General features: G+C 36.8%; 1 pseudogene across 1 annotated transcript; it reads left to right on the top strand.

The window, feature by feature from the left end:
* The first annotated feature begins 6,730 nt into the window (after positions 1 to 6,730).
* On the top strand, positions 6,731 to 10,537 carry LOC306652108 (5'-AMP-activated protein kinase subunit beta-2-like; annotated as a pseudogene). Its single transcript has one exon. The product of its transcript is annotated as a 5'-AMP-activated protein kinase subunit beta-2-like (transcript).
* Positions 10,538 to 14,805: the final 4,268 nt, after the last annotated feature.

Here is a 14,805-nt window from a genome sequence, read left to right on the forward strand (position 1 = left end):
GAAAATTTCTAATATAAGGGCATATTCTGAGTGTTTTTTTTTTCTTGTATATTTTGGGAACTATTGAGTCAAATATACCTGTGTCACAGATTTCAAATATACAACAAATTCACTAAAGATTTTCTCATTTTGTTTTTGACTTTATTTTCAGAAGGATGTGGCATATCTTTGAATGCAAAGTTTTATAAAATGGCAATAGAAAGGCAGAATGTTTTCATCTCTGAAATTCCAGTTACTGCATATTTCAAGGCTACAGACTAATCATGCAAGGAATTATGGGGTGTTTTCATTCATTCATAAATGACAAATAACTTCTAGGATGATCTTACTCATTTTTGAAACCACTGATTAGTTTGTAAGTATTTGTGAATAATATTTTGACTGTGTTTTATATCCTCAGAATATTTAATCATATATTTTTGATACCCCTTCAAAATGGTGGAATAACATATTGTACTACAATTTATATTTTGTTGTATTCGAATGATCTACCTTTTAGTTACATGCTTTGTAATTTTAGATTGCTAACTCATATTATGTTTGTGTGTGTGTACCAGTGATTAAATTCAGAGGCACTTGACCACTAAGCCTCATAGCCCATCCTATTTTGTATTTTATTTAGAAACCAGGTCTCATTGAGTTTCTTAGCACCTCACTTTTCGTGGAGGTTGGCTTTGAACTCATAATCCTCCTATCTCATCCTTCCAAACTGCTGGGATTACAGGCATGTGCCACCATGCCCTGCTGCTAACTCATGTTTGACAAGTTATTGTCCATAAGATTGTTCAAATATTGTTAAATGTTCATTATCAGTTTTTTTTCAAATTCTTACACAAGAGGCATTACTGGGTTACTATTAGGCATGGTTTAATTTTCCTTGATTATTGCTTTTAGTTCTGACTTTCAATACAATTTGATGAGACTGTTCTTATGAATTCACCTATTCTTCCCTCCCATATGATGATTTTATTCAAAGAACATAAACACAGAGTTTCTTCACTTCCTGCCACAATAAAAATATATTTTTGATGAGATTCTGTTGATGTTACAGAAACTGAAATCCAGAATCTCAACAAAGGAGAGAGGAGTTGAAAATTAGGACTGGGCCCAAAGTACATCTTTCTTTCAGAGACTGAATAGAGATGCTCAGCTGAATTTCTTCAGATATGTTTCAGATTACTACTCTCCTGTTATACTTAGCATTTCTCTTCTTTTCACATTTCTGCCATGAGAGAGAGAGAGAGAGAGAGAGAGAGAGAGAGAGACTGTATATGTAGAGAGAGGAGTCAGAAGATAAATTACCTGAGTCAGAGAATAAACAGTTTTCCTCTAGGACTGATGCTTTGTCCTCCAAAGAGTACAGAGTATATGGATAGTACATGTATAAAATTGGAGCTCCAAGAAAGGAGAAGAGAAATCATGGTATTGTAGTAGGAGTTCATTGACTTTTTCACATCAAATTTTTTTCTGAACATTATGTGCCAACCCCACACCAAAAATATTTATTTTGTCCTGTACAATTACCCCTCATTTGAACAAGAAGTTGGTATGTTTAAATACTCTGCTCTTTCACCTAGATTCTGCCCTCATCACCCTGCAAAATCACCAAACTTAGTTAAGATCTTTTCTAATGTTCCCCTGTATTTTCACATTTTCATTCTCTCCATCTCATATCCTAGAGATATACTACCTTAAATCCAATATTTGGCAAAATTTTGTTTTCAAAATCATTAAATATGTATGATCTTATGTCACCCCCTGTTTAAAATATTAACCAAGCATACCACCGAGTATTTAACTGTACAGGATTACCAAGATCTATCATGAATGTTTCAGGCATATATATTTTCAACACATAGAAGTCCAATAGTTTGTGGTGAATGAGTGCCTGGTGTGAATATGTTCATGGCATGTTGATTAAATTTGGGTCAGGGTTAATATTGACAGAGTGATTGAAGTATGAATATGAAAGTTTTCTTTGAAAAGAAAAGACATGTCTACTTTTGTTCTCCCCCCCAATTAGGGACTGTCAAATTTCTGCATGAATAATTACTGTGTTGTACACTTTTATGTGGTTTAATTGTTCAAGTAATGAATAAAAATATTCTTTTCAAGTCTACATCAATAAGTACATATAGAAATCTAAGAAAACAAAGAATATGACAATGTAAAAATCAATGTGCATAACCAAATCATGTGGGTTTTCAAAACACAGGATTATGTGTAACACATGAAGCATTTATTGCTATTTTTGTGTCATATGCAGTGATGGGAATGAACAAACTAGAGACATTTGAAATGTGGGTGACATTTTCACATATGATGGGTGAAAGGAACCAGGCAAAATGTATATGCTATATTTCTCTATACACAAAAGTTTTAAAAAGCCCATGAATTTAGGGTCATCGTGAAATCAAAGTGGTTGTGTCTGGTTTTAAGATAGAAACAAAAGCTAAGCAAAATTTATGGGCATATGATAGTTTGGGAAATGAGAGATGAGGGTGGGAAGTGAAATTGGTGTATGAAGAAATAATGTTAGCATCTAACATATGAAAATACATAGGTGTTTTGTGTTCTTGAACTGTGTCAAGTTGAGTTCTTGAGGATCCTACCAGTGATACCACTGTTTACCACTGATGAGTTTTGCTTCCTCAGGTGTTGAAGTATAACTCAGAGAAGCACGCCAAGGCAAGCATATTAAGCAGGTTTTATTTAAATGTAATAATACAGACTTCTCCCAAAAGGGAGAAGGGGCCTATGGCCGATGCTCTAGAATCCCAAGAAGTGAGCATGCCCTACATGTTTTATAGGTTAAGGTCTCCTTTGCTCTGTTCTCTCCCCTGTTATCTCTCCTTCCTGCCTACATGACTAGGCCCAGGAGTTGCAGGTGACATAGCAGAAAAGGTGAGCATCAGATGGCAGGGGGAGGGCCAATGTGATTCAGTCAGGTAAGGGCCCGGAGGGCATTAATCAACAGTTCCTTGCCTGTAATACTTGACAAGAATAGGTAAATTTGATAATCAATGGGCTCCAGGGACCCTTGACATTCCATTCTCCCAGGGGCAGTGTCCAATTAACAGAGGCAGATAGTTTTCATGGCCTCCATTTCCTCTACTTAAACCAATCCCCTATTTCTACACTAATGGCCTGTTGTTCCCAATTCTGGCTTCATCAGTATGTGCCTGTTGGAAGATGTTAGTAATTTCACATTCTTCTGACAGTTCAACATGCTCTCTGCTGGCTTTTGCTGGCATATTGATCATAGTTGGTCATATGTGTATTAGGTAATATGCTTTTCCCTTCAGTTCACCTCTTGTACATACTCCAAAACAACTTTGCATAAATTTACCTTGCCCAAGAAAATAAATACAAGTAGGAAATGGGGTTCTTGTTTGAAGTTCATGTGTATTGATCTATCCTTAAGCATATAGTAAAAGTCTATTCTGTGACTATTGCAATAAACATATGATTTCCCTTCTGGTCTATATCACTAAATTTTTTAAATGTACTACAATATTTATTGTGTCCATGCATGATCTGGATGACTGTAATTTGCACAATGTGTAATATGTTTTTGAAGTAGAGACTGTAAACTATATCCCTTCAACCTGGGCATACCAGTGTGTTATAGTTATCAAAATTCCTCACAGCTAGCTCTGATCATTTGTTAAACTTTCTAAAATTAAAAATGATTTAAAGTTAAAAGTGCCACTGCCAGGCACAGCCACACAAAACTCCACACTTCTCCATGCTCTTTCCTTTTTGTTTTCTGGGATATTGATAAGCCAAAGTTGCCTAGAAAACTCTGTGCTCAAGATGACAAAGTTTTCTTCCATCATGCTCTGTGAATTGTGAATTAGACCACAGAGGGGACTTACCATTTTTGCCTGCACCAGTGTTCTGAATTCTTATCTAAGAAGGAAATTCCTCAGGAAGTTGTTATTACCTGGGTTACTTCTATGATGTCAGGATGTAAATTTTTTTGAGAGGCAAATAATCTCACTTGGTACGGAATAAATGGATAATTAAGGCAAATGTAAATATGTATCTTCCCCTAACTTGTTGATGTGTTTGATGTTTATGTATCCACATAAATATGAAGAGATAAATGTGCTTGACATGTCTCAGTTTATACTCAATAAGATATTGAATATGCGTGGATTTTATTGAAGGTGCCTGAAGAAAACATGCTTATCCAGGCCTCTTCATGTGACCATTAGGAAACATGAAAAATGCAAATGTTATTGAAAATATCAGGTTATATTCAGAAATTTTTGTTGGAAGTATCAGATTGTCCTCTGAGATATTGACCACAATTTAAAATGTTGTGTTTCGCTCCAATTCATCTCTTACCATCATGTAATAATATTCTCTCCCATAGGAGTAATTTGTTTACAGTTAATCTGTATATTTATGACCACTATCTCATTTCTCATAAAGAGCTAAATATTATCTCAATTTACACTGTTAAGAAGTATGTGTATGAGTGTGTGTATGTGTGTGTATCTTTTGCTCTTTATAGTTCACAAAGGATACCCAGATTTCTATCTTTGAGTTTGAAACAAGGCAGTTTTTTTTATTCCTGAGTACATAACTTCTGTGTGACTTCATATGCATCCCTTTACAATCCATTTTAAAATATTTAATATTTTTCAATATTTTTCTCATTTCTAGGAGACAATTTCAACTTCATTTTCTAAAAAGTTATATTGTTTCTTTTTAGCATATATTGACAATAAAACCTGTGTTAATATAATTGGATATGCAGATAATATTTCTTTTTCTAATTCAAAGGAAAAATTAATATTATAAAATTAATAATAGTCATTTCCCAATTTAATTACAAATAAGTATAACAAAAGGAAATTGGTAGATACTTAGTTAAGGTAGGTAGCTGGAATACAAAGCCACAGAAACAAAATTGAATCATCTGAATATTTTCTTAACTCTCAGACAACTTGAGCCCTCAAGGAGACCTCAGGAAGTAGAGAGAAAAAAAAAATTCTTCATTCCTACTTCAGTCACTTAATTTTTTAAAATCCCCTCACCTCCCCTCATTTTCAAATAACTAGAAATCCTCCTTTCTTTCTGTTTGAAGAGCAGTTGATGGTTATCTAAACCTAGAGAATATGCCAACACATACCATTGACATCTTTGTAAACTGAGGGGTGAATGTATTATTCCAATGCTTCCTATTTTGTTTTTCTCTCATGGTGTAACTCTTTAGATGGTTACTCAGATCAAGTAATTTTCTCTCAGAAGCTTAACTCTCCAAAAGTTAGTTGATAAGCAAGAATAAAATTCCTACCTGAAGAAACAAAATATAAAATGGAGCAAGGCTATCTGTTCACTAGATCACTGTCATGAGCAGTGCTCAGGACAAACATTAGGTTTTATGAGGCCAGCTATCACTAAGGCCTCAGTAAGTATTATGACCAATTGATGACATCACAGTCCTGGGACCCAGTCAGTCTTCATGGTACTGCAGCATTGCTAAAGTCCAACATCTGAGGTGATTCCTTTATACAGAGTATATTTTATCATTAACTTGAATTTTCATTCTTGCAATTGATAGCAAAATTAGAGATGGTATGGATTAAACAAAGAAAATTCTTCTGTGTATCTATGAACACTGCATTACTCAATCTCCCCAATGGTGATACAGCTATACCACAGAGGGTCAGACTCAACACCATACTTGTCTCATATAAAAATAAAGATTATATATCATAAGTAGCATTGACAGCATACAGAAACCTACATGAGATGCATGTTGGAAAGTGGGTATGGGTCTGAGGGCCTCTCATTCATCCATAATCACCTAACAGTTATTAAATGTCCCTGCTTCTGACAATAGTCTCATGTAACTTCACTGCCAGAATACCTCTCCTGTCACTCTTTCTCACAATTTCCACATTGGCACATTCACCATATCTGGGATTTCTAAGAATTGCTGTTCTCATCAAGCCCATATTTTTCACACTACTTAATTCTATTCTTTAGCCCAACTTGACTTTGAAAAACATGTAGATTCTATACAGAGTTTGAGCTCTGATGAAGTCTTTTTACTCCCACCAACTTTGCAAAGCACTTTGTCTTTGAGGGTCCATATGTTTTTATGATTATTTTTCTTTTATTTTGTTACAAGGATTGGAACCCATTGATGCTTAACTTCTGAGCCACCACCCCCACTATTTTCATTTTTTTGAGTAGGATCTTGCTAAGTTGCTTAGGGTCTTGCTACATTGCAGATGCTGGCTTTGAACGTGCAATACTCCTACCTCAGACTCCTGAATTTTGAGATTACAGGTGCATTCCACCATGCACAGCACCATTACTCTTAATAATTATCATAGTTTAGACTCCTTTGTTCTTTATACATACATAGGCTCATTACTCTGGGTGCTCTCTTAAGTACTATGACCACTGAATAGAAGGCCACATTTATTGATAAAATTTCCACATTTTAAGCTAATTTAAAATGTATGAGAGGTGGGCGGGCGGGCCAGGAGCCACGGTAGCCGGCAGCAGGAACATGCAGGGGCGGCCCCGCGCCTGGGGCCTTGTAGCCATTTTAGGAGGAAACCCAGATCCCTGGCTCGGGTGCGGCTTCAATTTCAATAACTTTATTGGTGGCCTTGCCCGCAGGACGGCCAACCCGCCCGTGGTCCTGGGAAGAGGGAGCGCATCGCTGGAGCTCTCCACACCAGGTGGCCCCCCAACTGGAGCTGCAGCCATGAGAAACACCACCAGAGACCGGGTGTCCAGGGAGCGTCATGGCGCCAAGGCTGCACGCACGGAGGGCGGTGGTGGCCATGCCCCAGGCAAGGAGCACAAGATCATGGTGGGCAGCACCTACGACCCCGGCGTCTTCAGCCTGCTGGACTCCAAGCTCCCTAGGGACAAAGAGTTTGTATCTTGGCAGCAGGATTTGGATGACTAAATAAAGCCCACCCAGCAGGCCCGGCCTACTGTTATCCACTGGTCTGAAGGAGGCAAGGAGGTCTTCATTTCTGGGTCTTTCAACAATGGGAGCACCAAGATTCCACTGATTAAGAGCCATAATGACTTTGTTGCCATCTTGGATCTCCCTGAGGGAGAGAACCAATACAAGTTTTTTGTAGATGGACAGTGGGTTCATGATCCATCAGAGCCTGTGGTTACCAGTCAGCTTGGCACAATTAACAATTTGATCCATGTCAAGAAATCTGATTTTGAGGTGTTTGATGCTTTAAAACTAGATTCTATGGAAAGCTCTGAGACATCTTGTGGAGATCTTTCCAGCTCACCCCCTGGGCCTTATGGTCAAGAAATGTATGTATTTCAATCTGAAGAGAGATTCAAATCCCCACCCATCCTTCCTCCTCACCTACTCCAAGTTATTCTTAACAAGGACACTAATATTTCTTGTGATCCAGCTTTACTTTCAGAGCCCAACCATGTTATGCTGAACCATCTCTATGCATTATCTATTAAGGAAAGTGTGATGGTCCTTAGCGCAACCCATCGCTACAAGAAGAAGTATGTCACTACGCTGCTGTACAAGCCCATCTGAAGGCATCCTGTCTTGCCTCCATGGATTCAGGAGAAGCTTCTCCCTTGCTTTTGAACTGAACCAGTCTTACCTGAGACTGGAAGGCTGAATTTCTTTGAGGCCAATATGTGTGTTTCAGAGCCTCTAAATAGGATGCTTTGCTTTTGCATTTGATTGCAGATAAGAGCTTTATGAGTTCATGGAATTTATTTTAAGAAGAAAACATATATATATGAGACGAAGGTTACTGGAAGCCTCCTAGCCCCAGCTAGATATATTCTTTCTGTCTGTGGGTATTTGCCAAGACATGTTTGGGGAAGCTTCAGGAATAACTATGTGGGGAGGTTTTTTTCCTAAAATGTAAGAAGAGCAAACTCTTAGGATCCTTGTTGGGTAAATATTCTATCACTGCTACCTTGGGAGTCCAAGAAATGGACTTGGCTAGACTGCTGCCCTACTTACAGCTTCTGCCTTGCAGGGGCAGCTTCTCTTGCATGGGGTCTCTGTATTTTCACAGTGTGTGGCACAGTCTCTGTGTTTTTTTATGTAACAGATGCCTCACAAGAAGGCTTTGTTCTCTCATTTCACATTCTTCCTTTACTAGCCTCATTCAGATCCCATACCTAACCCCTCTAATATAAAATTCACTCAGTAAGTGACGCCTTTGAAAAGTTGTGTGGGACCTGACCCACCTTATTGATTAGGGCTGTCAGAAGATCTCCTTTTTAGCCCATCAGAGGTCTAAGCCACTTTGTTACGACTTGTTTTAAATTTCTACTGAAGAAAATATGGTTCAACCTTCTAAAAAAGGCATAATGCAGAAGATCTATTTTTTGTTTTAATTTGCTACTACAGCTTTGGCTGTATGATTCACTTCCATAAGTTTTCCCATTTGGCCTGACCTTGCTTCCAGCTATGCTTTCTCAGAGCATACAGCTCTGCAGATAGACATGGACCAGGGAACACTTCCAGGACTTTCATTCGTGAAAGATTTTTAGGTTCCTGCATTTTTCTTTAATTAAAAATATGCCCTTTCATTGGTCTTAAAGAGACTATATTGAAGAACTTCAGACTTTTAATAAATGGTCCTTAAGATTTTCTTCTCTAGTCCAGAGAAGACTGCACTCTTATATTAATATGGCCAGACCCATGTTCAACTTTACACCAAGTACTGCTCTTGGTAGAAGTTCATACAGACTCATTGATACACATAATAGATTCCCTTAACTCTTAAGGTGTATAAGGCCAAGAAGCAAGAAAGTACTCCTGGAAGGCTCTTTGTACTAAATAGTAATAAGATAATTTTTTTATTTTATTTTTGCCTCTTCTTTTTAAATGTGTTCAGTAACGAAGTAGGGTCACTGAATTCCATTTATGGACTGGAAAGTATTCAATTCACCCTTGGGGTTCAGAGATAAAACATGTTTTTCCAAGTATCTTGGCTCTTCCATTTTACAGATAAATGCAAGTCAAACTTTCAACCTTGAAGGAGGCCATACTTGATGGTTGAGAGACTTCTTGATTGCTAAGATGAGCCCAGCCACACTGAAAGGGCACCTATAGGTCAGTTTAGCTACCTCTGTTTTTTCCATGCAAAGTTGACCATGCAGTTCTCTTTGGGAATATAGACCTCTTTGATCCCAGATATGATAAGCAGTAAGGTGTGGGCTTGTTGTTTTCCAGGGAATGCAAACTACTAAGTGCTGTGGTAGTTAATTGCTAAGAGTAGGTACTGCTTTTGCCTTTCAAAGCCACCTTCTGCAACAAAAAGGCTTTTGTGGAGAACCTTTTATGGTCCAAACCATTTTGTCAGTGGTTGCCATTTTAAAAATCCAGGCCAAATCCTATTTTAACCAACTCTCAGGATCTATATAGTCTTCAGTTGTGCTGGAATTTTGTTTTTATTCTACATCCATTAAATAATTGGGTCACCTAGAAGGATTCAAATCCTGGTTGTTACATGGAGGATTTGTCATATTCATTTCTTGTCAATAGTATTGAAATGCAATTATCTGTGTTAATGTATCAAACTTTTTACTCCACATAGGTGTATCTGTAAAGTGGAACAGAAAAAGAAATATCTTCAATGTGTCTCAGGCCAGAGGCTTCTTGTCAGTTGGGTCTGGCTCTAATGAGAGTAGGTTTTGTTGCTGGTAAAATCTGGAAATGTACAGATTTATTTCCCAAATTCTTATCGTTCAGCCAGATGTGAAATGGGTGCCTATCAGTGGGTATGGAAGGGAATGGGTAGGGGGAATTGGGTAATGACTACTTCAACACTGTCCCTTTTCTATGCTGCTAATAAATGGCCCTGAGATACCCTGTTTTGGTCTATCACCAAGAAACTGTTCTGGACAGGGAAGAAAGGTAGCCTAAAGTACAACTCACTCCCCTTTTATAATGGTTACTTAAAGGGATAGATTATTTTCTTTAGAAGAGAATGTTAGAGCTTGAAAATGAGTAAAGGCAAAAATAAATTTTTAATTTTTTTTTGACCTCTAGGAATTTTGCTGAGTCAAAGTTGGCAGGATAAGAAAATAGCCCTTTAAGGTGGGCTGACCCTTAAACAACAACAATATGGTTTTGTGATTGTGGGGAAAAGAAAGAAGAGTGAGTTGAGGAGTAAGATCAGGAAAATAAAGAATTAAGCAACTGAAAATAATTTTTATAAAAAATTTAAATCAGACACAACCTGGTGATACATCCTTGGATCTCATTGTACAAAACTTAGCATTATGTGGAACATCTTCCCTTTGCTTCTTGTTCCTGTTTGTTGCTTTAACTTCTTTTGTCAGACAGACTCTACCAGAGCCTAAAGTTAAATGTTACATAAAATACATAGGTTAGTCATCTCACTGGTATGGAAAACTTCCACACCAGAGTTAGTAGGTTGCATTAAGCTCAGACTTGAATGAGATTTAACCACAGTAGGCAACACCCCTGCAGGGCATACGTACCCTCAATAGTGCTGACTATTTTTTAACACATGCTTGTATGATTAACATGTGCAAAACAGTCATCCAAGAGATGTTTCTGAGAGGATCTGACAAGCCAGGCCCACACATTTTTTCCAGTTATTTTTAGTCCTTGTAAATCTAATGAATTTCAGATAAAACTTTTGAAAAGTGTTAGTATTCTATGCATGCTGCTAAAGTGAAGAGGAGTTTGGAAAGAAGTGATATCTCAAGACTGGGTTTATAGTAATTTGGGGTATAAACGAAGGAGAAACACTAATGATAGAATTCCCTGCTTTTATTGGGGAAATAGGGCTTTCAAAATTTTGACCTCAATTTAAAATGATATGCAATAGTCTATGTTTGTGTGTTTGAAATATATTCTATTCTCAGAGATTTCTACATCCTCCCATTCTAGCAATTTGGGGCATGGGCTTATAAGCAGAACTATAATTTGTTCACATATTATTCTGACTCATCCTTAAAGCCAAGTTTTTACTGTCTTCTACCAGGAGCTGCTGACTCCAGTTACCCATGGGATGAAGGACCTGGTAGGAGTAAGGGTCTTTCAAAACTTTATGGGTGTAGGCATTTGTCTTTCCTTAAGTGCCAATCACAACTGGAGATTGAAAGACTGATTTCTGCAATGAAACTACACTTTTGGAGTAAAAAGCCAAATCTTTTTAAAAATTATAATAGAAGGAAGGAAGGAAAAAACAACCCTCAAGTCTGTTACTTGTATAATCTAATTATGAGCCATGGAGTCCCTCCAGGATTCTCATTTGGGCCTTGTGTGATTTGTTTTTCTTACTTGTGCTTTGGAGTGAATAAACTTCATTAAAAAATAAAAAAATAAATAAAATGTAAAATACAACACAGTTACTATCTTGCATATATCAAATTGGTAAAAATGGGAGGTCAAAACTATACAAAATGATTATCTGGATACAATCTCATGAGGAATCTTCATGAACTGAAATATTGATTTAGGTGCCATATTGGAGAATGAGGCTACATTTCATAAAGTAGACATTCAAATAACCTACTACTTTATAATCTCACTGTATAAAGAACATTTACAAGAATGGTGTCCCTAGAATTTCATTTTCTATTTTGGTCATGAATTTTAAGGCTCCAACTGAAAATTATTAATAGACAAATATTGGTGGGTGATGGTTGTTTAATTAATTTCCAAAAGCAGAGGTCAAGCTGAGCAAAGTATGCCACGTGGAGGAGCACCAGGAGAGTACCAGTGATCAGGGATCAAAAAGAAAATATTACTCAATGAAATAATTGCAAGAGTTTAATGAACATTCTACTACTCAATACTTATATTGAGTATTAATAACTCAATAATCTATCAAATTTTAACATGACAAAAATTTTAATGTACCTCAGAACAAATGTCTCACATAGGCCTAGATTCATGGAAAAGGTTTACTCCTCCTGTATTCTGTTCCTACTGTTTCCATAAAAAGTTACCAAATTACATCACTTGTAAATGTATTCTTTTTGTTCTAGTTCTTGAGATAAAAAATATCCACTAAGAGCTTTGAGGCATAAAATCAAGATGTCACCATGGCTGCCCCTGTCACTAGGTTCAATTTGAGGACATTTCCTCACCCCCACACAGGTTTCATAGCCACCTGAAATCCTTAGCTCTTGTTCATTCTCTTCATCTTCAACAGGCATCAGCCCAACAACTGCTTCCGTGGTCACAGGTATACCCTGACTACTCTCTTATCTGTCTCTCACAGAAGACAGTGTGTTCACCTTAACTGCATTGATGATGCAGGAAAATCTTCCCATTGAGACTACTTGATTTCATCTCATCTGTAAAGTCTTTTTTGCCATGCAAAGTCACATTATATAGGTTCCACTAATTAGGAGAGTTGCAGTTGGAGAAAGATTGAAGGAACACTGGGTTCTTTCCTCATCCTGCTAGACAAAAATAAGACCATAGAGTTTTAGAGTTAATTCACCTATACTAAAATATAGTAATATGTAATATGATAGTGGAAACTTTAAATTGAGAAAAGGTTGGAATTAAAGGACAGTAATGACATAAATTTAATGAATAAGACAAAGCAATATAAAAATCACTTGAAAAAATGCCAGGGCACAGCAGCCCTAGCAGGGGTCAGGTGTCCTAGGTGGATGGGAGGTGTTGGCATGGTGGAGAAACAGCACACAGAGACACCAAGTGTTCTGAGACTGAATCTGTCTTTATTTTGTCTGCTAGCCTTTTATAGATATTTTTCTTTAGTAATGATTATATAATATTATGGTTAGTTTAAAATTAAAAAAACCTTTCAAAAGTACAATCTATACTTCTTCTCAAAGTACACATTCTCTCTGTATGACAGCCCAGACCAAAACAACCTTATTTCCCAGCTAGATTAAAACAAACTTGTCTCCCCACTAAACTAAATCAACCTTGTATCCCAGCTAAACTGAGGGCACCATGATCTGACAGCCTTCAAACTTCAGAACAAACATGTCACTAGATTTTCAGAGAAACAACCCCCAACATGAACTCCAGTGTTTAACAGAGAAAAGTTTTTACTATTTTTAAAGGTCAAATAAATCAACTTATACTTAATATTTAGTCTATTCTATTTTATTTAATTGCAGACACAATCTTATTCTCAAAGAATTAGACTAAACATAGGAAAAGCACAAATTATATTTATAACTAACCTAAATGTTTTTATTATGTAAAATATCTCTAGAATCAACTTTTAAAACTAGGAAAGCAACAAAGGGTAAACACTGCATCCAAACTCAAAGGAATTCCTCTTTATCCATCTATTATTTCACTAAAGCAATCACAGGCACCTGTAAACTCAAGCACAGTTATGATAGTTATTTTCTTATATTTTAGGTATGTATTACTGCTAAATTTTCATTGTGCACTATTTTGTGTCCCAATACAGTAAAACCCTCCCAATGCTCTTCCAATGTTTCTAATGATATATTGATTATTTTTTTCATGTTCTAGGCTTTTATTCAGTTTAAAAGAATTTATATGTGTATCATTTTTCCGTGTAGTAACAATGATAGGAACAGAGTGGAAAAAAAGAATAAATTAGAAGGAAAAAAATAAAACATAGAGAAGAAAGGCAGAGGTGAGGAAAACCCAGAAAGGTGACAAATATTGGGAACAGTTCCACCCAGGTGGTTATGAGATTTATAAAAGATGAAGATGAAGATGAGCTAGAGTTCTCTGTAGTATTATTAAAGAGGTGATAATGAGATAGAGAAGATTGAGAGAAGTATTCAGAAAAGACTTTCTTTTTACCAGCATGCATAAAATTTATCCTGAGAATTATAAATTATATGCACATATACGTAACAGATACACACACACAAGTGTAAATGTGAAAAAGGAGAAGACAGAGTGAGGGAAAGCACTCTTTTATATTCTTCACAAAGCAAACTATTAAAATAGAAAGAAGGGAAGTTCACTCCACTAATATTTTAATAGCCTGGTATTAATACCTAAAAGGTAATGTATTTTGATGTTTCAAGGGAAACATGAAAGATTGAACAAACAGAACTAAAGTGCTCAAATCCAATTGTACAATGGAAGAGTCTAGAATCAAAGGAGTGCACTTTATTTTTGCTTTTTCAGACCAAGCGATATGGTAGTCTTTTTTAAAAAATTTTAATTAAAAATCATAAATTTACATAGGGCAATGTTGTTTGACTCATTTTGTTATTTTTTTCCCTTCCCCCTCCCCTCCCACCCATCTTTTCCCTCTATACAGTCCTTTCTTCCTCATTCTTACCACCCTCCTTATCCCTAACCCTAAACCTAACCCTAACCCTAACACTAACCCCTCCAACCCCCCGTATGTCCTCATCCACTTATCAGTGAGATCGTTCGTTCTTTAGTATTTTGAGATTGGCTTATCTCACTTAGCATGATATCCTCCAATTTCATCCATTTCCCTCAAATGCCATAATTTTGTCATTCCTCATGGCGGAGTAATATTCCATTGTATATATATGCCACAGTTTCTTTATCCATTCTTCAACTGAAGGGCATCTGGGTTGGTTCCACAATCTGGCTATAGTGAATTGAGCAGCTATGAACATTGATGTGGCTGTATCTCTGTAGTATGCTGCTTTTAAGTCCTTTGGGTATAGGCCAAGGAGTGGGATAGCTGGGTCAAATGGTGGTTCCATTCCAAGCTTTCTGAGGAATCTCCATACTGCTTTCCAGAGTGGCTGCACAAGTTTGCAACCCCACCAGCAATGTATGAGTGTACCTTTTTCCCCACATCCTCGCCAACACCTATTGTTGCTTATGTT

Source organism: Sciurus vulgaris, assembly GCF_902686455.1.
Source record: "Sciurus vulgaris genome assembly, contig: HiC_scaffold_629_arrow_ctg1, whole genome shotgun sequence".
In the NCBI taxonomy this organism is placed as follows: Eukaryota; Metazoa; Chordata; class Mammalia; order Rodentia; family Sciuridae; genus Sciurus; species Sciurus vulgaris.